The following is a 22,045-nucleotide window of genomic DNA, read 5'->3' on the forward strand; positions in this document are numbered from 1 at the left end:
TGACGGCGGCGGTGCACAAATGCTGCGCAGCTAGCGCCATTCGACGGCCAACACCGCGGTCCCTGGTGTGTCCGCTGTGCCGTACGTGTGATCATTGCTTGTACAGCCCTCTCGCAGTGTCCGGAGCAAGTATGGTGGGTCTGACACACCGGTGTCAATGTGTTCTTTTTTCCATTTCCAGGAGTGTATTTTCACACATGCAAGACTAACTAGTTGCCTGAAAAGTCTTAAAAACGGGGAGAGGATCGAGTTCGTATTCTTTGGTTTCCTCTGCATCTACATCTACTTGCCACAAGTCACCTTATTGTGTATGGTGGTTATTTTGTATACCACTATCAGTTGACCCTAAACTTGTTCCAGTCGTGAATATTGTGCTGGAAAAAATGGAATGCCTCGACGTGAGCTCTAAACTCTCTTATCTCGGCTTCATAGTTTCTTCGGGAAATATACGTAGGAGAAAGCAACACATTGGTTGACTCTTCTAGGAACGCGCTCGGAATTTTAAACAGAATGTCGTATCTTGATCCACAACGATTTTATAGTAGATAATTGCTGTGAAGCCATCATACAACTGTTATTCAAGAAATATTGAGGATATTAAGCCCTGTTGTCAATCGTGTGATTATTGCCACAACATGTTTCGGGAAAAAATTATCCCATTCTCAAGTTCAAATGGTTCAAATGGCTCTAAGCACTATGGGTCATCAGTCCCCTAGACTTAGAATTGCGTAAACCTAACTAACCTAAGGACATCACACACATCCAGGCCCGTGGCAGGATTCGAACCTGCGACCGTAGGAGCAGCGTGGTTCCGGACTGAAGCGCCTAGAACCGCTCGGTAACAGCGGCTGGCCATTTTCAAGTGCTAAGAACAAGGAAACCATGCCTAACTGCTACATCCAACCAGAAAAATGGTAAAAATCGAGACAAATATAGAGTAATTCCGTATTGGGGGGCCATCTTGCGTAAATTACGTGGTTGCTTAATAAGAAAAGGGATAGAATTGCTTTCAAGACGCACAATAAATTTGGACAGAAGCTGAGGCATAAGATCAACACAGATGAGAAGTGGATGAAGACATCGGGAGTGTACGAAGTAAAATGTGAGGATGGTGAAGCGAGACATGTGGGGCGGGAAGTAATTTTAAAGTTAGATTTAAATAGTATAATAATAGACAGAACGGCTCATCAGGTGTCCCATAACATCTCAAGAATGAGCAGCATCCGTTGGGGGATATAACGGAAAGCATGAGGATGTTGCACGTTGAAGAAAAAGGTTGGTTTCTTTCAGATTTAGAGGAGGTGAGGATTTATTGTGCCTTTAAAGAGGAGTGGGTCGGCGATGCAAATGGGATGATGGAAGTGTCTAGAGGGCATTTCTGGGAACACCTAAATATTTGACCTAGCGACGTGGGATTTATGTATGTTATTTCCGTTCAGACTGCAGCGTAGAGGTAGTTTTAAGTTAGAATGGGCTAGGACCGGACAAGAATTTCTCATAGATTGTATGACAGATAGTAGTATCGTCGGCGCATTAAGTAAATATCATCGTTGGTGAGTGATGACAGCGGCTTTTAGTTTGCAACTTTACCTCGGAGATGGTGGATACACCGTCTTGTGATATTTTATGTTTTATGGTTTGAGTTGACAATGCACGTGTGCAGCTTGTTTTTGAGTTGTGACGATGCCTAACGACATAAAAATCTTTTAAATAGGTTATAACTCAGGAAGTCAGTAAACCTCATGTGTCTGTCGGTATGAGGAGGATTGTTTTATTCGGTTTTCTTGTTTTTTAGCACTTGAAAATGGGATGATGATGTGGCAATAATTACACGATTGACGACTTAGCTGAATATCCTCAGTATTTATTTTATTGTAGCATCTGCTGCTAAAATTTGGTGGCGTCAGCTGTATGCGACTTCATGTATTTGCCATGACCATGAAACTGGGTAGTTGACTTTGAAGAGGATGTGAGAGTTATGTAAGTCTAAAGTTATATTTTTTCGATTACAGCAGAAGCAGTGGTAAGCATTATCAAGTTTGGAAGTTTATGATAAATCAGAGTTACAAAAAGTGTAGTCAACCTTGACGACTATAGCCCAAATAACATGCAGCTGTTTCGTATATTATTGCTGGTTGCTTCATGAGTTATGGAGCCTGCCTTCTTTCAGGTATCCTTCGTATTTAAGGAATTAATGAAATTACAATTTCTGTTTCAGTTATAGAATAATACTACTAGTATACCATTTCGCATGCTCGGTATGGATTTACAGTGCCAAACTGCATTATGTGCAATCAAAACATGACGATAATGATGAGAATATACAATAGGATAAGAAACAAAGCAGGAATATTATTTTCTGTTAATGATTGTAAAGGATGTGGAGTGCATTGGTGTATGATTTCCGTTCACTGAAAGAAGGATGTAAGTTGGCAGTTTTGATATCCAGGTGGCCACGGAAATGGCTTCTGGAAACAAATTTTAGTATTAGGATTCATTGATGCATGGTAAATGATTTGAGTGCTTGAGACATCACATTTAAGGATCCTAATTTTTGTTACTATGATTTATCAGAATACATAATGTTGATGTGTAGGATGTAATTGACCAGTGCCAACGAAACGAATTGACACTGGGGAAAAGGAGCTCCAAGAGGAAAGTAATTACAGAACAAGCACTTGCAGAGTTAAACCAGCACTGTAGTGTAAGTGATATTTGGTGGGTATTATGGAAAGTGTGTAACAGAACATTGTAAAAAGGGTAACAAGAACAGGTGGCAATGGAGTAACGGATGATATTTTTCTTTCTTTTAGACAGAATATATAATGGATGCTATTTTTGGCTACTTTGCACAACCCGTATTAATCGCTCTTGCGTTTTGCTATGTTAAATATCTAAAGTAGAATTTGTTTTGAATTTTGTGTTGTAGTCTGAGGGTGAACGTGTATGGCATGGCTGTTGTTTAGCTATTTAATAGTAGTAATTACGAAACAGTTTTCACGTTGTCTTTGTATGGAATGTAGTAGAAGGGTTATGAAGGTTTGTGGTTTTAAATTGTCGCTGAGTTGACTTGAATGTTGTGTCGGAGGAGCTGAGTAAAATTAGCTGATACCGTGAGAAAATGTGTTATCTCACATTTGAACTTGAATGCATATTTTAGCAACAGGTCAATGTAATTAGGACCATGAAACGACGGTTTACGCAAGAAGTTTCAAAATAAAGTGTAAGACGTGTTACAATATCCGTGTCGAACAATTTGCCTTGTTAAATAACAATGTGCATGGATGGTAGTTGCAGTCGTGAATCATGCAGTACGAACTGGTCTGCTGAAGGGTCTACTTGTAATGCAAACGAACGTGAATCCCGACAGGAAATGTTCTCTGAAGCTGCAGCAAACCAATTACAGCATACACATACATTTTTGAAAGATGTTCGTGACGAGAAAGGGGTCGTTCCCAGGATTATTTGACAGCAAAACTTATAAGGTTTCGGTGATTAAACTTGTATGATAGCGACGACAGTTGATAACTGAACGAACTGGATGATTACGAATCAAGTGGAAAGACTACGAGCAGCGAAATTATCTTGTAGGCCGGTCCGAAAACGATAGGTTTCTAAAATGTTACACAGGCAGTCATAGTCTGAGAGACAAATATTCTGTAGTGACAGATTTATATATCTAAGGTTCATTTTAGAGATCTTAATTACACCTTGTGTTTTGTTACTGTGTGGACGCATACAATTTTCAGCAGGCTATTGTACAGATATTGTTTCCTGCATTTATTTGACTATAATTTCCAATTTGTGTCTTTTTATGTTTATATAAATATTAGGGTGAGTCTGATAAGCAGTTTCTGTATAATGTGATGAAATGGAATCATCGCCAGATTCTTCCTTAAAGAATGGTATTAATTTTACTGTCACTCTTCTTTAACGGGCTGTTATTTATGAATGTTTCATTAACAGGAGATTCATTACGGTGGAGCCAAGGTTTGGCAAAGGAACCAGCCTTATTTGTTCCATTGCTAAATATAATCAAGTAAATTTTTGTAGACAATGTTTTTTGTCCTTTAGGTGGTTAATGTGGAAGTGCTGCAGACACAATGCAGGCATTTCTTTGTTTTATTTCTTAATCCATGCGCCGACAGTTGCCGAGGGCTAAGAGCAGCAGGAGAGCGTGCGTAAAAAATTAGTCTACCTAAAAAAAATGTAAATGATTTCTGTAAATTATAAACAGAACTGCCATGTAAATGGAGTTAAAACTGTATGATTTACGATTCAGTGATGTGATGTCAAACCACGAGCAATTTCGTATTCATTCGACCACTCCGACTTGAGGAGTTGCGTTGCTTCCTGCAGAGTACTCATTGTGGTTTTCCTTCATTTTTGTTGACAACGAAACACGATTAGCAATTTATTGCACTGTTGTGTGCCTTACGCAAGTTTTAATAATTCTATTCAAATCAGCTCTCTGATATAGACATAGGCTTTTATTCCTTGTAAGGTAACGTGACGATTGTTGTAGGAAATTACCTACATGAATGTTGTAGTGAGAAGTTCATTTTCGTTTTTGTTCTTACACTGATGAGCCAAAACATTATGAGCACTGACCAGCATGAGGTTGAATGCCTCCTGATAGTGTGCCGAGCACATGACGTAGTAAGGAAAGAATGTAAGCGGTACAGAGATGAATGGGTAGTCACCATGGCGAATACAGGGGCCGCAAATGAGGAAATCCACTGAGCTAACCGGTTGAGACAAATCGACGCATTGTTGTGGCGCTACAGCTGGAAACGAGAATGTGAAACGCCGAAGCTGGTCGCCGTTGGCGTTTTAATTTCGAGGGCACCTATGGAAAGTGATAGAGGGATGGTGAAGCAACGAGTAGGCCGTATGGTACTGGACAACACGTCTCATCACAAAACGTAGAGGTCGGAGGATCCTCCACTATCTAACCCGTAAAAGGCAGCGTTATGTGGGAGATCTGACGACAGAGTACAATGCTGGTGCAGGCGCAAGTGTTCCGGAGCGCACCGTTCAAAGGCCATTGTTGAACATTGAGCACCACATCAACCGAATCCCATGTGTTCCTGTGTTGACTCAATGACATCGTCAGTTATGATTGCAGTGGGAACAGCTTCAATGATATTTCACCGTGGATCAGTGGAAACGTGTTGCCTGTCGAATGAATCGCATTTATTGTTACACGAGGTCGATGGTTAGGCCATTACCCGGCGTCATCCAAGCGAATGGCTGCACGAAATATGCTCTGCACCGCACATACATGCCGGTGAGGGCAGAATTATGCTATGGGGTACACCGAATTGGACTTCCTTGGGATCTGTGGTGGTAATCGAAGACATCACGACAACAGTGAAATACGTGAACATTATTGCGGACCACCTGAACCGCTTCATGCTTGAAGTCTCCCCCTATGGCAATGACATCCTCTGGTAGAATGACTGTCCTTGTTTCAAGGTCAGAATGATGCTACAGTGGTTTGTGGGACATTATAGTGAACTCACATTGACGTCTTGGCCAGAAAATGTGCATGATCTGTACCCATTGTAACACATATCGGGCGCTATCTGCACAGGGTGCAGCCAACTACAGGTGGTTGCTCACGTCGGTACCATTGATGTGTGTCACTTTGGATCAGAAGAGATTCTCTCTGGTTTCGAGCGGCTAACAGAAGTGGTAAAGACTGCCAGTCTTGATTGCAAGATGAAAGCACAGTTGACCATTTGCATCATAGTCGACAGGACCGATTGCGGACCTCTGGTGCAGAGCTGAGTGGAGGGTCTGAATCAGAGGCTCAGATGGTTCTGCAACCGTGTAAGCTGCAGATTCCTCGACTTGCGCCAAAGGGTGGTTGGGCTTCGGATTCCGCTGAATAGATCAGGTGTCCACTATACGCAGGAGGCGGTTACACAGGTAGTAGGGGCTGTGTGGCGTGGACTGGGCTGTTTTTTAGGTTAGAGGGTCTCGGGAAAACACAAGAAGGGCTTCAGCCACAAAGGGTGCAGGCCGAACACAGGAAGAACGTAAATACAAGAACCATCGGTATAACAGTTGTAAATTGTCGTAGCTGTGTTAGGAAAGTACCAGAGTTCCAAGCGCTAACAGAAAGGACTGATGCTGAAATCGTTATAGGCACTAAAAGCTGGCTAAAGCCGGAGATAAGCTCAGCCGAAATTTTTACGAAGAACCTAACGGTCTTCCGAAAGGATAGGCTAAACACGGTTGGCGGTGGGGTGTCTGCTGCTGTTAGAAGTAGTTTATCTTGCCGCGAAATTGAAGTAGATAGTTCCTGTGAGTTAGTATGGACAGAGGTCATTGTTGGCAACCGGAATAAAATAATAAATGGATTCTTTTACCGACCTCCCAATTCAGATGATACACTTGCTGAAAGGTTCGAAGAAAATTTAAGTTTGATTTCAAACACGAACCCGACTTATAAGATTACAGTCGGTGGTGACTTTAATTTACCCTTGATATGTTGGCGTAAATACGTGTTTAATTACGGAGGTACGCATAAAATATCATCCAAAATTGTGCTAAACGCATTGTCTGAAAATTATTTCTAGCAGTTAGTTCATGAGCCCACGCAAATAGTAAACGGTTGTGAAAACACACTTGACCTCTTAGGAACAAATAATCCTGAGTTAATAACGAGCATCAAAACGGATACAGGGATTAGTGAACACAGGGTTGTCGTAGCGAGATAGAATATTGTAAGCCGCAAATCCTCTAAAAATAAACGAAAAATATACCTATTCAAAAAAGCAGATACAAATTCACTTGATGCCTTCCTGAGAGACAATCTCCACTCCTTCCAAATTAATGATATAAGCGTAGACCAGATGTAGCTTGAATTCAGAGAAACAGTATCGGCAGCTATTGGGAGATTTATACCAAATAAACTAACAAACGATGAAGCTGTTCCTACTTGGTACACAAAACGGGTCAGAACACTGTTACAGAAACAACGAAACAAACACGCCAAATTTAAATAGTCGCAAAATCCCCATGATTGGCGGTCTTTTACAGAAGCTCGAAATTTAGCACGGACTTCAATGCGAGATGCTTATAATGGTCTCCACAACGAAACTTTGTCTCGAAACCTGGCAGAAAGTGCAAAGAGATTCTGGTCGTATGTGAAGTATATTAATGGCAAGAAACAATCAATGCCTTCTCTGCGCAATACCAATTGAGATACTATGGAAGACAGTTACTAAACACAACCTTTCGAAATGCCTTCAGAAAAGAAAACGAAGTAAATATTCCAGAATTCGAATCAAAAACAGCTACCAACAGGAGTAACGTAGAAGTAAATATCTTCGAAGTAATGAAGCAACTTAAATCGCTTAATAAAAGCAAGTCTTTTGGTCCAGATTGTATACCAGTTTCAACTTACACAAAAAAGTTAAAGATTTAGCTGGACTTAATAAAAAGAAAAGTACAAGTTTATTGTTAGATAAAAATGACAAAATAATTCCTGATGTTAAAGGTAAACTGGACAGGTGGACAGAATATGTCAAAGAACTATTTGAAGATACAAGAAAAGATCAAAAATTTTATGATAACATGATCGGAGAACGAGGACCAAGCATATCGAAAGAAGAAATATTACATGTTATCAACAAATCAAAGACAGGAAAAGCCCCTGGACCGGATAAGATACCAAATGACACCCTGAAACTCATAGGAATAGACCATATAGATATATTTGTACAATTGTTTAATGATATTTATAATTCGGGAGTTATTCCTAGGGATTGGTTGACATCTACCTTTGTTACATTACCCAAAAAGGCTAATGCCAAAACTTGTAATGATCACCGTACAATAAGCTTAATGAGTCACACCTTAAAGATATTTCTAAAAGTTATACACCAACGAATATACAAAAAAGTAGAAGAAGGTATAAGTGAAACACAATTCGGTTTTAGAAGTTCCCTCGGTACAAGAGAAGCATTGTTTGCTTTTAACATATTAGCGCAACGATGTATGGAGGTTAACCAGCCACTATATGTGTGCTTCCTGGATTATAATAAAGCATTTGACAAAGTTCGTCATGATCATCTCATAGAATTGTTAGAAAAGAAAACACTTGATAAGAAAGACATCCGCATTATATATAACCTCTACTACAATCAAACCGCAACCGTGAAGGTAGAAAATGAGTTATCGAATGATATAGAAATAAAGAGGGGTGTGAGACAAGGTTGCGTTCTCACCCTTATTGTTTAATATGTATTCAGAAGACATAATCCAGGCAGCTCTATCAGATGAAATAGCTGGCATTAAAGTGAATGGGCTAAACATTAACAATGTTAGGTTTGCTGATGACACTGCACTACTAGCTGGAAACCTCAAAGATCTACAATTACTTCTTGACAAAGTCGCAGAAAAAAGTGAAGAATTTGGCTTGACTCTTAACGTAAGCAAGACTAAGTTCATGGTGATATCTAAAACACACCAACAAGAAAATCTTACAATCAATAGGGAAAGAGTCGATCAAGTACGTAAATTTAAATATCTCGGAACAATTGTAAATGAGGAGATTGAAAGCTCAGAAGAAATTAAATCGAGAATAGGACAGGCCAGAAGTATCTTTAATAAGATGAAAAATGCATTGTGTTCGAGAGACATTTGTTTAAACACAAAAATGAGGTTGCTAAGATGCTATGTATTCTCAAAATTATTATACGGAATGGAAGCGTGGACATTGAAAAAGAAGGACATGAACAGTTTAGAAGCTTTTGAAATGTGGGCGTATAGAAGAATACTTAGAATTAGTTGGGTGTCGAGGATTACTAATCAAGATGTCCTAAGAAGAATGGGAAAGGAAAAAGAATTAATTAAAATTATTAAAGTAAGGAAGCTACAATATTTAGGCCATGTTATTAGGGGAGTAAATTACAAAATATTGCAAATAATACTAGAAGGGAAAATTTGTGGGAAGAGAACGAGGGGTAGAAGACGGACATCCTGGATTGACAATTTAAAAAATTGGTACAACTGTTCAACGTCAGAACTCCTTAGATCAGCCAAATCAAGATCAGAAATTGCCATGATGACAGCCAACCTTCTTAGAGGAGACGGCACATGAAGAAGAAGTATACCAGTTAGGTTCCTTTCGGAGTATACTGATGCATTGACAATCATATACAACCGTTCGCTCGACGAAAGGTTCGTACCCAAAGACTAGAAAGTTGCACAAGTCACACCAATATTCAAGAAAGGTAGTAGGAGTAATCCACTTAATTATAGGCCCATATCGTTAACGTCGATATGCAGCAGGATTCTGGAACACACATTCTGTTCGAACATTATGAATTACCTAGACGAAAACGGTCTATTGACACGCAGTCAACATAGGTTTAGAAAACATCGTTCTTGTGAAACACAACTAGCTCTTTATTCGCATGAAGTGTTGAGTGCTATTCTCAAGGGATTTCAGATCGATTCCGTATTTCTGGATTTCCAGAGGTCTTTTGACACTGTACCGCACAAGCGGCTTATAGTGAAATTGCGTGCCTATGAAATATCGTCTCAGTTATGTGACTCGATTTGTCACTTCCTGTCAGTTCGTAGTAATTGACGCAAAATCACCGAGTAAAACAGAAGTGATTTCTCGCGTTCCCCAAGGTAGTGTTATAGGCCCTTTGCTGTTCCTTATTTATATAAACGTTTTGGAAGACAATCTGAGCAGCCGCCTTAGGTTGGTTGCAGATGACGCTGTCGTTTATTGACTAGTAAAGTCTTTACAAGATCAAACCAAATTGCAAAATAATTTAGAAAAGATATCTGAATGGTGCGAAAATTGGCAGCTGACCCTAAATGATGAAAAGTGTGAGGTCGTCCACATGAGTGCCAAAAGGAATTCGTTAAACTTCGGTTACACGATTCAACTAAATATCTAGGAATTACAATTACTAACAACATAAATTGCAAGGAACACATAGAAAATGTTCTCGGGAAGGCTAACCAAAGACTGCGTTTTATTTGCAGGACACTTAGAAAATGTAACAGATCTACTAAGGAGACTGCTTACACTACGCTTGTCCATCCACTTTTAGAATACTTTTTTTTTTGTTGTGGTTTTAGGGCGCAAAACTGCTACGGTCATATACTGCTGCATGGTGAGGGAACCTTACCAAATACACTCCTGGAAATTGAAATAAGAACACCGTGAATTCATTGTCCCAGGAAGGGGATCTTTATTGACACATTCCTGGGGTCAGATACATCACATGATCACACTGACAGAACCACAGGCACATAGACACAGGCAACAGAGCATGCACAATGTCGGCACTAGTACAATGTATATCCACCTTTCGCAACAATGCAGGCTGCTATTCTCCCATGGAGACGATCGTAGAGATGCTGGATGTAGTCCTGTGGAACGGCTTGCCATGCCATTTCCACCTGGCGCCTCAGTTGGACCAGCGTTCGTGCTGGACGTGCAGACCGCGTGAGACGACGCTTCATCCAGTCCCAAACATGCTCAATGGGGGACAGATCCGGAGATCTTGCTGGCCAGGGTAGTTGACTTACACCTTCTAGAGCACGTTGAGTGGCACGGGATACATGTGGACATGCATTGTCCTGTTGGAACAGCAAGTTCCCTTGCCGGTCTAGGAATGGTAGAACGATGGGTTCGATGACGGTTTGGATGTACCGTGCACTATTCAGTGTCCCCTCGACGATCACCAGTGGTGTACGGCCAGTGTAGGAGATCGCTCCCCACACCATGATGCCGGGTGTTGGCCCAGTGTGCCTCGGTCGTATGCAGTCCTGATGGTGGCGCTCACCTGCGCGACGCCAAACACGCATACGACCATCATTGGCACCAAGGCAGAAGCGACTCTCATCGCTGAAGACGACACGTCTCCATTCGTCCCTCCATTCACGCCTGTCGCGACACCACTGGAGGCGGGCTGCACGATGTTGGGGCGTGAGCGGAAGACGGCCTAACGGTGTGCGGGACCGTAGCCCAGCTTCATGGAGACGGTTGCGAATGGTCCTCGCCGATACCCCAGGAGCAACAATGTCCCTAATTTCCTGGGAAGTGGCGGTGCGGTCCCCTACGGCACTGCGTAGGATCCTACGGTCTTGGCGTGCATCCGTGCGTCGCTGCGGTCCGGTCCCAGGTCGACGGGCACGTGCACCTTCCGCCGACCACTGGCGACAACATCGATGTACTGTGGAGACCTCACGCCCCACGTGTTGAGCAATTCGGCGGTACGTCCACCCGGCCTCCCGCATGCCCACTATACGCCCTCGCTCAAAGTCCGTCAACTGCACATACGGTTCACGTCCACGCTGTCGCGGCATGCTACCAGTGTTAAAGACTGCGATGGAGTTCCGTATGCCACGGCAAACTGGCTGACACTGACGGCGGCGGTGCACAAATGCTGCGCAGCTAGCGCCATTCGACGGCCAACACCGCGGTTCCTGGTGTGTCCGCTGTGCCGTGCGTGTGATCATTGCTTGTACAGCCCTCTCGCAGTGTCCGGAGCAAGTATGGTGGGTCTGACACACCGGTGTCAATGTGTTCTTTTTTCCATTTCCAGGAGTGTAGAACAGACGGAGTGCATAAAGAATGTTCAAAGAAGGGCAGCTCATTTTGTATTATCGCGAAATATGGGAAAGAGTGTCACTGAAATGATAAAGGATTTGAGCTGGACATCATTAAAAGAAAGGCGTTTTTCATTGCGACAGAATCTTCTCACAAAATTCCAATCACTAACTTTCTCCTCCGAATGCGAAAATATTTTGTTGTCAACGACCTACATAGGGAGAAACGATCACCACGATAAAATAAGGGAAATCAGAGCTCGTACGGAAAGCTATAGGTGTTCGTTCTTTCCGCACGCTATACGAGATTCGAATAATAGAGAATTGTGATGGTGCCTCTGCTAGGCACTTAAATGATATTTGTAGAGTATTCATGTAGATGTAGATGTAGACATGTAGATGTAGCCATAAATCGACATCCCGTAATTTGCAGGAATTGGTTGACCTGTGCGTAGACAACCGGTGCCACATACTTCTGGGATCCTGTCAAGGACTTGCAGAATCCATGCAAAGCAGACCCTCTGTTGTACTGTGTTTGAAAAGTGAAATAACAGGCTATCAAACAGGAGTACTTAATGTTTTGGCTCATCGGTGTATGCTCGGAGACTATTAACGCTAAAAGCAACTAAACTGCAATTCATCTTCGTTAATTGTGCCTTGAGTGTGAGTATCATCAAAAAGCGAAAAATACACTTTCTGTAACTGTAATATTGGTCACTTTTAATTGTGTGATTTACTTGGAATCAAAAAGAAACACGTAAATTATAGGTAAACCTGAATAATTATCGAAGTAGAGCATTCTGCCATCAACACATATCAGTTGCCGAATCTGCGGTAAGGAGTTTTGATCTCTTTCTTACGTCAGCTTAGTAATGAACAAAAATTCTCAGAAACGTTAATAGAAACCTAAGCCTAAATATCGCCACACAGTGTTATTAAAAATTCCAAAAAACGACGTTAAGCAATTAATTTTTCGTTTGTTTGCAGGTATGTTCAGCAGTCCCCACTCCGCAGTACCGTCGCACGCCGCTACACAAGCCAAAGTAAAATGCCGCAGACCATTCATAAAGCTGAGTATAGTGCGGTAATTTACGTTCTGCATTTAAAGAGGAACATTGCTGAAGCAGTCGATTCTTGAGTTGATGAAAGTGTACAGAAACACTGCGTTATCACATGACACAGTGGTTAGGTGGCATAAACGGTACCGGCGTGGCCAAACCAGTGCAAAACAGGAAGGAAGAAGTGACAGACCATCTATTGCTCGAAGACCGGCGTATCACAATCGAGGTGATTGTGTAAAAAATGCATGCCAGTCATAGATAAGTTTTTAACATCCTGCACGCCGTTTTGAACCTGAAGTTCACCGTCCGATGGGTTCCGCTATCGATCACATCCATTCAGAAAGCCCGCCGAACCATCACAATAGTGCAAATGTTGCGGCTCTGTCAGGCGAATTCAGATTATTTCTTTAGCCACCTAATCACCTTGCACTAGTACTGAAATCACCACTATGACCCAGAGACAAAGGAACAAAGCGAGCAAAAGAAAGCGTGCAACGGAAATACGTCGATACACCAGGGCCGAAAAGATACGGACACCTAACCATCATCAAGACAGATGATACGGAAACCTTTTGTAACTGCCATAGTGTAATGCTAAGGCATTACGTAAGGCACAAACTGTCGCTCAAGCATACCATCGAAATATCCTGACAAAGTTACTGGTTGCTGTTAGCACGAAGCGTCGCGGGAAGGTCTCCAAAGAGGTGCTCCAACTCAACGCCCCAGCTCATTCTCCACAGGACAGCCACACATGTGGCTTCCTTGGGCTATCAAATGTTGCGCCCCCGTCCCTGGATTCTCCTGACGCAATACTTAGCGACTTCTTCTCTTTCTTCGGATGAGAAACCATTGTGGGGCAAGCATAAATTTCAGAACGACGACGAGTTGATTTTCGAGTGTAACGTTTACGAAACAGCCAAAGTACAGGTTGCTACAACCGAAGTATCCTCCAAGACATTCATCGGTGGGACAACTGTGTCGCGCTGGAGGGAAATATGTAAAGAAGGATTAACATCTTCAGCAAGTTTCATGGTCGCTGTTTGATTTTTCTGGGTGATACTTTTTTAAAAAAATTAACCTTATGACTAACTCCCGTAAATTCAGAATTACGATAAGCGCTATTTTTGTACAAAAAATGAATTGTAATTAACAGTACAGAGGCATAAAGTGCGATAGTCTAACAGAATTTTTAGTACGTGTTCTGTAGTGTGCACAGAATGTACCTACCTCGCACCATTTTTCTTAATAATATACGTAATAATCAATGTAAATGTTCTGGAATGAGTAATTGTATCAAAAACATATAAATATAAAAATTTAAAGCTGTACTATTGCTGTAAAATATCAATTACTCTGTATGCTGCTGCATAAGGGTATCCCTTCTCTAATTTGAGTTGCTGCGTGGAGTCGCGTAGGATGCCGGCGACCAATATGTGTAAATAATACGGAGGCCCTTAATATTATTGTTTGGCCACTAATAACAAGAATCCACTTGTTGTTAAAAGTTTTTCATTTACTCGCTTCGAGCATGCCCTCTCATCACAATATCTGCGGAAACATAACAATTACCATGAAAGCATAAATTATAGATGACATTTTAAAAGCAAACATATATAAATTCATTGGCAAGTAACTTTACATTTTCACAATCGGTTTAACCAAGGGAGGGGGTATTTTATACCCACCCTAAAAAGATTTAAACATGCACATTCCGTTAATTTTTGTTGACTTTAACTTCTAACATACTATTTACAGAGAATTTGTGTGTATGTAAGGTTCTGAAGTTGAAAATATGGATTATGACTTTCGTTTGGGAAAGTTACATCTGCCGGCCGCGATGGCCGTGCGGTTCTAGGCACTCCAGTCCGGAGCCGCGCTGCTGCTACGGTCGCAGGTTCGAATCCTGCCTCGGGCATGGGTGTGTGATGTCCTTAGGTTAGTTAGGTTTAAGTAGTTCTAAGTTCTAGGGGACTGATGACCACAGCAGTTGAGTCCCATAGTGCTCAGAACCATTTTTTGAAAGTTACATCTAGTACTGAGAATTATTTTTGGATTAACTTTAACTGAAAAATCTAAAACATTTATGGAATCGGGCAGAAGAATTCGTTAGAAACAATAATTTTTTCAAAATTACTGACTAGATTACAAAATTTTCAAAAGTGGTCAAAAAGTGACCGCCCACCTCCCTACGAACCCCCTCGGTATTACGGGGGTTAACTCAACGTGCCATGTCTAGTGATATCCATGGCAAGGATGACTTTAGAAAAATTAGCTATCGTAAAAATTTATGGCGCCTGGCCAGATGTTTGTGGTGGCATTGAGATCTTGAATTAGAAGTTGAAGGACAATTATTAACAAGAAACAAGGGTAAAAACGTAAAATAGCAATAAAACCTTTTAAGGAACTTTAAGAATCATTGTTAGCAGTAAGCAAACAAAAGTACGAACGTTTAGAAGCACAGTTAGAAGGAAACAAACAAAAGTCTATCATTCATACATGTGATACGAGCAATCATATCTTGAGTACATTTCTTCTGTGGACTTGTAATATCTCTTTATCTTCGATGAATTATTCTGATACAATTCTACCCTTGAATGACGTATACTAATTTTCTATCTTCATACTCGCAGAATCCATGCGCAAAGTAGTTTCATACAATAGCTATGCCATGAGCGCATAATTATTCATTGTAGTACTCTCTCTGGTGGTTGTTAAAAAAAAAGCTTCCGAGAGTGTCTTCGTGCTGATTAGCCTGAGCATTGATTGAAGAATTGTAATCTGACTATTGAGATTTATGACAAAAGATAACTGATACGAAATTGTACGATTAAAAGGGAAATATATATATTGCTCCTTCATACAAAAGGTGTGTAACAATTTACATTATTTGACATTTGGGAATCAATGATATTCATCGATATATTGCGTAGTTGTTAATCAGAAGGGAACTTCCGAAAGACTGGATACGAACCTGCATTTAATAATCCAAGAGCTCCATTACTTCTTCTGAAGGTTAAACTTCATCAAAGCCAAATATCCACTTGATCTGAGGTTTCCCGACTGATTATACAAAGCTCCCAAAAATACGAGGCATTTTATTTGTACAGATTAGCAGACTGCCGCAAAGCACGAGCCTGCAGAGAAGAATCATCGCCTGATTTCATTCTAACAAGCAAAATTTCCGAATCATTTTGAGTGACTGAGTTATGACTGTGTTTCATATTATGAATGATTGATTGCTCGAACTAATTGAGAACTACATAACTACATAATTACATAGATAGGAGGAAAAATTACGGACTTCGCATGAAGCCACGGAAGCTCACGGGACTAGAAGAAGGAGCAGTTGAATTTAATCATGACTCTACCATTCAGTTACCTTTGGTCAGTTATTACAAAATTTTCTTCACAAGACTTTAAAAAAAAGAGGTTCAAATGGCTCTAAGCACTATGGGACTTAACAGTCCCCTAGACTTAGAACTACTTAAACCTAACTAACCTAAGGACATCACACACATCCATGCCCGAGGCAGGACTCGAACTTGCTGCTGTTCTGGACTGAAGCGCCTAGAACCGCTCGGCCACAGCGACCGGCCACTAGAGTTTCATCTTCTGAGTCCCCCGAAGTAGTCAACACTTCTTCTTCCTACAACAATAGTGCGGCCTCTAATAGGATCTTCAAAAAATGTTCCTAAGGCCACTAATTCCCACAAAAATGGGGAAAAAGCACTAATAGCAACATTATCGGTACTAAGTGAACACTAGAAACACTTCTTTACGAGGAGAGGTTTTCAGATAAGCTTCGGTAAGAAAATATAAGCAAAATAGTTCACCATCGCATCGAATGTGTTTGTAGCAACACCCAGTATTCGAAGACAGCAACTGAACTATTTCTGAGCTAGGTAAAGCATACGAAAAATAAGGAACCTGGTTACACACAAAAGGAACCTGGTTACACACATCCCTATCAGACTGTTACATCCGAGGAATAAAAAGTTTTCTGAGGAATCTTTCGAAGATAAACATTTGGAAACAAAACCACTAACAGTAAAGAATTCTTCAAGGCTCTGTTCTTTCGCCAACATTATTTAACGTCTACATTCACAACCTGTCGTATCACACTGCTGTTTAACTGGAGCAGTATGAAGAGGAGAAGACCTTATTTACCTGCTAATTACAGCGTTTTCTCACTATATCATGTTATAACGATAACTGATTCTGGTAACAATATGGTGGAGAAAATATGCCTAGTTGCTTTAATGCCGAAAGTGCGCCATTTTTCAAAAAGTACATATGATACTCCAGCCTATATAGATTTAAGTGCTAAAACCGATGTTGGTCGTCCTCATAGACGTACGTCAAGTTCTTCAAGTGGAGGTCTGCGTTAGACCACGAAAAAATTTATTCATGAGCCTTTTGAGAAACGTTGCTGCAACCTTAACGTCCACTATCTTTACAAGATTTTCTAAGTACATCTACATGTCTGTCCACAATGTAACAAATGTAACTGCACTTCAATAACATACCTAAGACGATGATATTGCGCATATCACGCACTTCATAAGAAAATAACAAATTTCGCTCACATGACTTAAAACGACAAAAAGTCATTTCGTTAGTAGTTTACAGAACTATTATACTAATGTGCAGTCCGTATTTTAGGTTACATCAGCGTCGAGAAAGGATCACGGAGGAATGTCCTGCTAATAGCCGCCCCCACCACCTTTCGTCGTTTCTTTCCTCAAGATTCCGTTAGGAGGTATTGTATCACATAATTTAAGATTTGACTGAACTTCAGACCCTGAGCAAAGTCTAAATTTCCACACGTGCTATATTCAAGTCAGATTCACACTGTCAATTACTGATTCGCTGACTGGCCTGTATCATCTACACCTGTATGACTACGCTGCAGTTCGCACTTCTTTTGCTTGGTAGAGCGTTCATAGAACCATTTTCACACTATTTCTCTACCGTTCCACTCTCGAAGAGCGTGGGAAAAAGAAACACTTAAATCTTTCTGTGCGAGCTCTGGTTATTGTAATTTTTTTGTGACCATAATGTCTCCCTACACGGTGGCCGTCAACAAAATATTTTCGCACTCGGAGGAGAAAGTTAGAATTGAAATTTCGTGGAATTATCTCGTCGCAACGAAAAACACCTATGTTTAATGATTGCCACTTTAACTCGCGTGTCATATCAGTGAGACTGTCTCCACTATTTCGCTATAATACAAAAGGAGCTGTCCAAGTTTTTCGACGTTCTCTGACAATTCTGCATGGTAAGGATGCCATACCGCACAGCAATATCCTAGCAGAGGACGAACATGGGTAGTGTGGGCTGTCTCTCTAGTGGGTTTGTTATATTTTCTAAGTGTTCTGACAATAAAACACGGTCTTTACTTCGCCTTTCCCACGATATTATTCATGTGATCATCCGAATTTAAAATGTTCATAATTGTTATCCCTAGGTATTTAGTTGAACTGACTGTCTTTAGATTTGTGTCATTTATCGTATAGCCGAATTTCAACGGATTCCTTTCAGTACTCATGTGGATGACCTTACTATTTTCATTATTTAGGGTCTATTGCCACTATCCGCAACATACAGACATCACCTTGCAACCGGTTTTGATCATCTAGTGATTTAACGACACGATAAATGACAGATTCACTGGAAATAATCTAAGACGACTGTTGAGAGTGTCTCCTAAATCATTTATATAAATTAGGAACAGGAGAGGGCCTATAACACTTCGTTGGGAAACCCCAGTATGATTTCTGTTTGACCCGATGCTTCTCCGTGGATATAAGTACGAATTGTGACCTTTCAGATAGGAAGTCGCGAATTCAGTTGATACTCCACTGGTGCTTTTGTGTGTAATAGTATCAATATGGAATCAGTTTCAGACCCTCGTCTATAGGACTCATTGCTTTACGTGAATAAAGACCTAGTTATGTTTCACAAGAACGAAATTTTTAAATCTGTGCTGACTACTTGCCAATACATTGAGTATTGGTGTGACCCGTGCAACGTTCCACTCTTTAGGCACGGATCATTCATCGAGTGAGCGGTTTTATGTGATTGGAGCTATTATATCAGTATTCTTTGAAAGAAATCTACCTAATGTGCAGTCTGGTCCGGAGGACTTGCGTTTATTAAGTGATTTGAGTTGCTGCTTCTGCTACAAACTTTACGTCAGAGTGTCTCGTGGGATAGATCGTTTTTGATTTTGAACCCTTTGACATGAGAACAATTTATTGTATTCGTAAATAACCCAAGTATGGGCTTCTCATGACAGCCAGCGACACTAATTATGATACTACGTTGCATGGTAGATCTTTACGAAACGTTGTTCGAAGGAAATGCAAATGTTTTTAACACGGCAGGTGAACTGAGATGAGTACTCTCAGGAAGAAGAGTGAAGTCACTGGAGTTCTTTAGAGAATCTAACTTGCTGGGAAACCATCGTGTATTCAAAGTATCATGATACGTAAATCTCTAATGGGAAAAAAGCGTAAACAACTGTAAAATCAGCAATTAACACGAGTATTAGTGACATCTTATACGCTGACAAGACTAAAATTGACGCTATAGTTAAATTCTGATTAAAAGCAATTTCGGAAATAAACTGCTCAGTAAAGATTTTACTCTTCTAAAAATAATTCAACTGTTTCTGCTGACCAGTTTGTTACTGTGAATGAGACGTCGGTTCAGCCCTTCCCACCGGAAATGGTATGATAGTCTCAGTAGTTGGTGGAAGCTATTGGATCTACAGCAAAAAAGCGAAGTCCATTTCATCTGCTGAGAATGTGAAACGTCTCTTTTGTCCATCCCTCGGAGCTTCCGTGGAATAGCGCGAAGCCACTTTCGCATTCGCGGCCTGAAGCCACGCAATACTGGCCGTCCGAGGAGAGCGAGACATATTACACCACGTATTGCTCCGGCAGTTTAATAGGAAATGTTTATTGACGGTCCCGTATTAAGTCTCTGCTCTGCTTCGCTTTCAGTTCAGCCTAAATAAGATTCGGCAGCCTCGCTTTGATCCGAACTCAATAACTGAAAACCGTGTAGCTACCAAGCTGCTTTCAGGAATGATTCCGACGTCCCACCACTGTAATGGAATATGTTAACCCCCGAAACCTCATAGACCGCCTCCAACCAGGCTTTACCAACTCCCTTCCAATATCTTCAGACACCAAAACCCTAATACTGTTCAATGTCAATAAAGGAAAAAGTCTCACGAAATTACAACAATGAAACTTCCACGGAAACGGATGCCATTTGTCTTAGTAAAATCTCTCCAAGTCTGTCTCGTTCACTAAAACACCACCTCCAGCTAGCTGCCTTGCTGCACAGCGTGATGTGAGATGCATCTTGTTATTGTGCACATGCACCCTCTCTAAGAGGCAAGAGTCGGCTAGAAAAACCAGATGTAATTCAACCCGAAACCCACACCCACGCACGGGAAATACACTTTTGGATTCTCCCAGCTGTACGTACGGCAAGAAATAGCTCCTTTCATAACAAAGGATCACCTTCTCCCTATTTCTGCAATACATTATCGAAGCAACACCTCCGCTTCAGAAGGCAGCCTACATTTACAACCTGCGAAGTTCACTGGTCGGCTCCTCGACTTCATGAGCTCCAAACCGTTCCAGGAAATTATGCAACACTTAGACCGTTCAGCCAATCAGAAGCACAATTTAGACATTCTGTCTGAATATTTTTTGCTTCCACTTAAGCACTTATGTGAGATGTTGCTTCCTATGGGGACTCTCATAAGCTCCTCAGCAGTGGAAAACATCGGATATCATCTGGAAATCATTCGAAATGGAGTCGCCCAGACCAATACCCACTTAGGCTAATTAGGGAAATATTGACCACTTACCTGGAGGCTGGAGAAAATCTTTTTCTCTGACGTACACAATATGCACATAAACGAGTAAACAGGTGTGTACCGAAAAATGATATGCTATATATGTAATGAGTAGTTATCTGCGGGATGCAACAAGTATTCTTCATATGTATGACTTCACCATGGATGAATTATTTGCTAGTGAAAACAATACATGTTTTCTGTGCTAAAAAAGAAGAAAAATTGAAACGTAAGATAAGGCCTTAATTTGCTAAGGGATAAAAATTTCTTTTCGTCGGGAGAATACAAATGACGATAAAGATGCTTTGTGAATGGGAAAACTGGAGGATCTGAAGAATAATTAGTCAGATGACGCGCTGCTACTTACGATATACATATATGACCTGGCGGGCAATATCTGTAGTCCTATGAGGCTGCCCGCATCTCGTGGTCGTGCGGTAGCGTTCTCGCTTCCCACGCCCGGGTTCCCGGGTTCGATTCCCGGCGGGGTCAGGGATTTTCTCTGCCTCGTGTTGTGTGCTGTCCTTAGATTAGCTAGGTTTAAGTAGTTCTAAGTTCTAGGGGACTGATGACCATAGATGTTAAGTCCCATAGTGCTCTGAGCCATTTGAACCATTTTTGAACTGCATGATTTCTTCTTCCAGTAACAGGATTATAGCAGATCTCCCGTAATCAGCCGCCGCATATGTAAGCTATTCACTTAAAAGACAGTTCGATGAGCAGATTTACGCGAAAATGAGGTATATTGAAAGATAAGTGCATTACTAACAAAAAAAAAGCACTCATCACACAGCAGAAAATTTTTCATCTTCTCCTCCTGGAAAGCACAACAATAATGCACATGCGTCGTAAATTATATTTATTAGAAAGGTGGCTTAGTGGTTTACGTGCGTTTTGGAGACTTTCACCGAAGCGTTTGCACCTGCTGCGTTCATCCAAGGTGAGTGTAGTGCTCCTCCTGTCTGAGACCAGCAGAGCAGAAATAACGCTCTTAGTCATCAGAGGAGTATCTGCAGCCGACGTACTAAACGTCACTTGGCGGAGGATAACGACTCATTGTACCGAGAAATTCCGTAATCTCATATCTGTGGCGTTTACCACTTCTCGACTGATACAGCTCGCTTTATTATTTCACGCAACTGCCCAAGCGAAGTTGTACCTCTAAAACACGTTCCTTTGTGTTTTGAAGTGCTTTATTTATCACGAACAGCACTGCAGTTTATCAGACGTTAGTCAGACCATGACTAACTGTTGCTACCACACAGTATCCAGGAGTTTACTGCAAACAGATTACGTAGAACGGAAAAACCTGCGTCCCGAGCTGAATTGTAATTGCACTCGTTTAGTTTCTTCGTTTTCTAGACATGGATGAAAGCTTGTCGGTGAAATAATGTAGTTAGAAGAAGAAACGGACTGGTTCTCGTGTTGAATGAAATACATTGTAATGTGAATGAAGGCTAGTAAAAACCGTTATCATCACGCTATGATGCGTATGTTATATCAGATTCTGATTTAAAAT

The sequence above is a fragment of the Schistocerca americana genome, chromosome X (genome assembly GCF_021461395.2).
Source record: "Schistocerca americana isolate TAMUIC-IGC-003095 chromosome X, iqSchAmer2.1, whole genome shotgun sequence".
In the NCBI taxonomy this organism is placed as follows: Eukaryota; Metazoa; Arthropoda; class Insecta; order Orthoptera; family Acrididae; genus Schistocerca; species Schistocerca americana.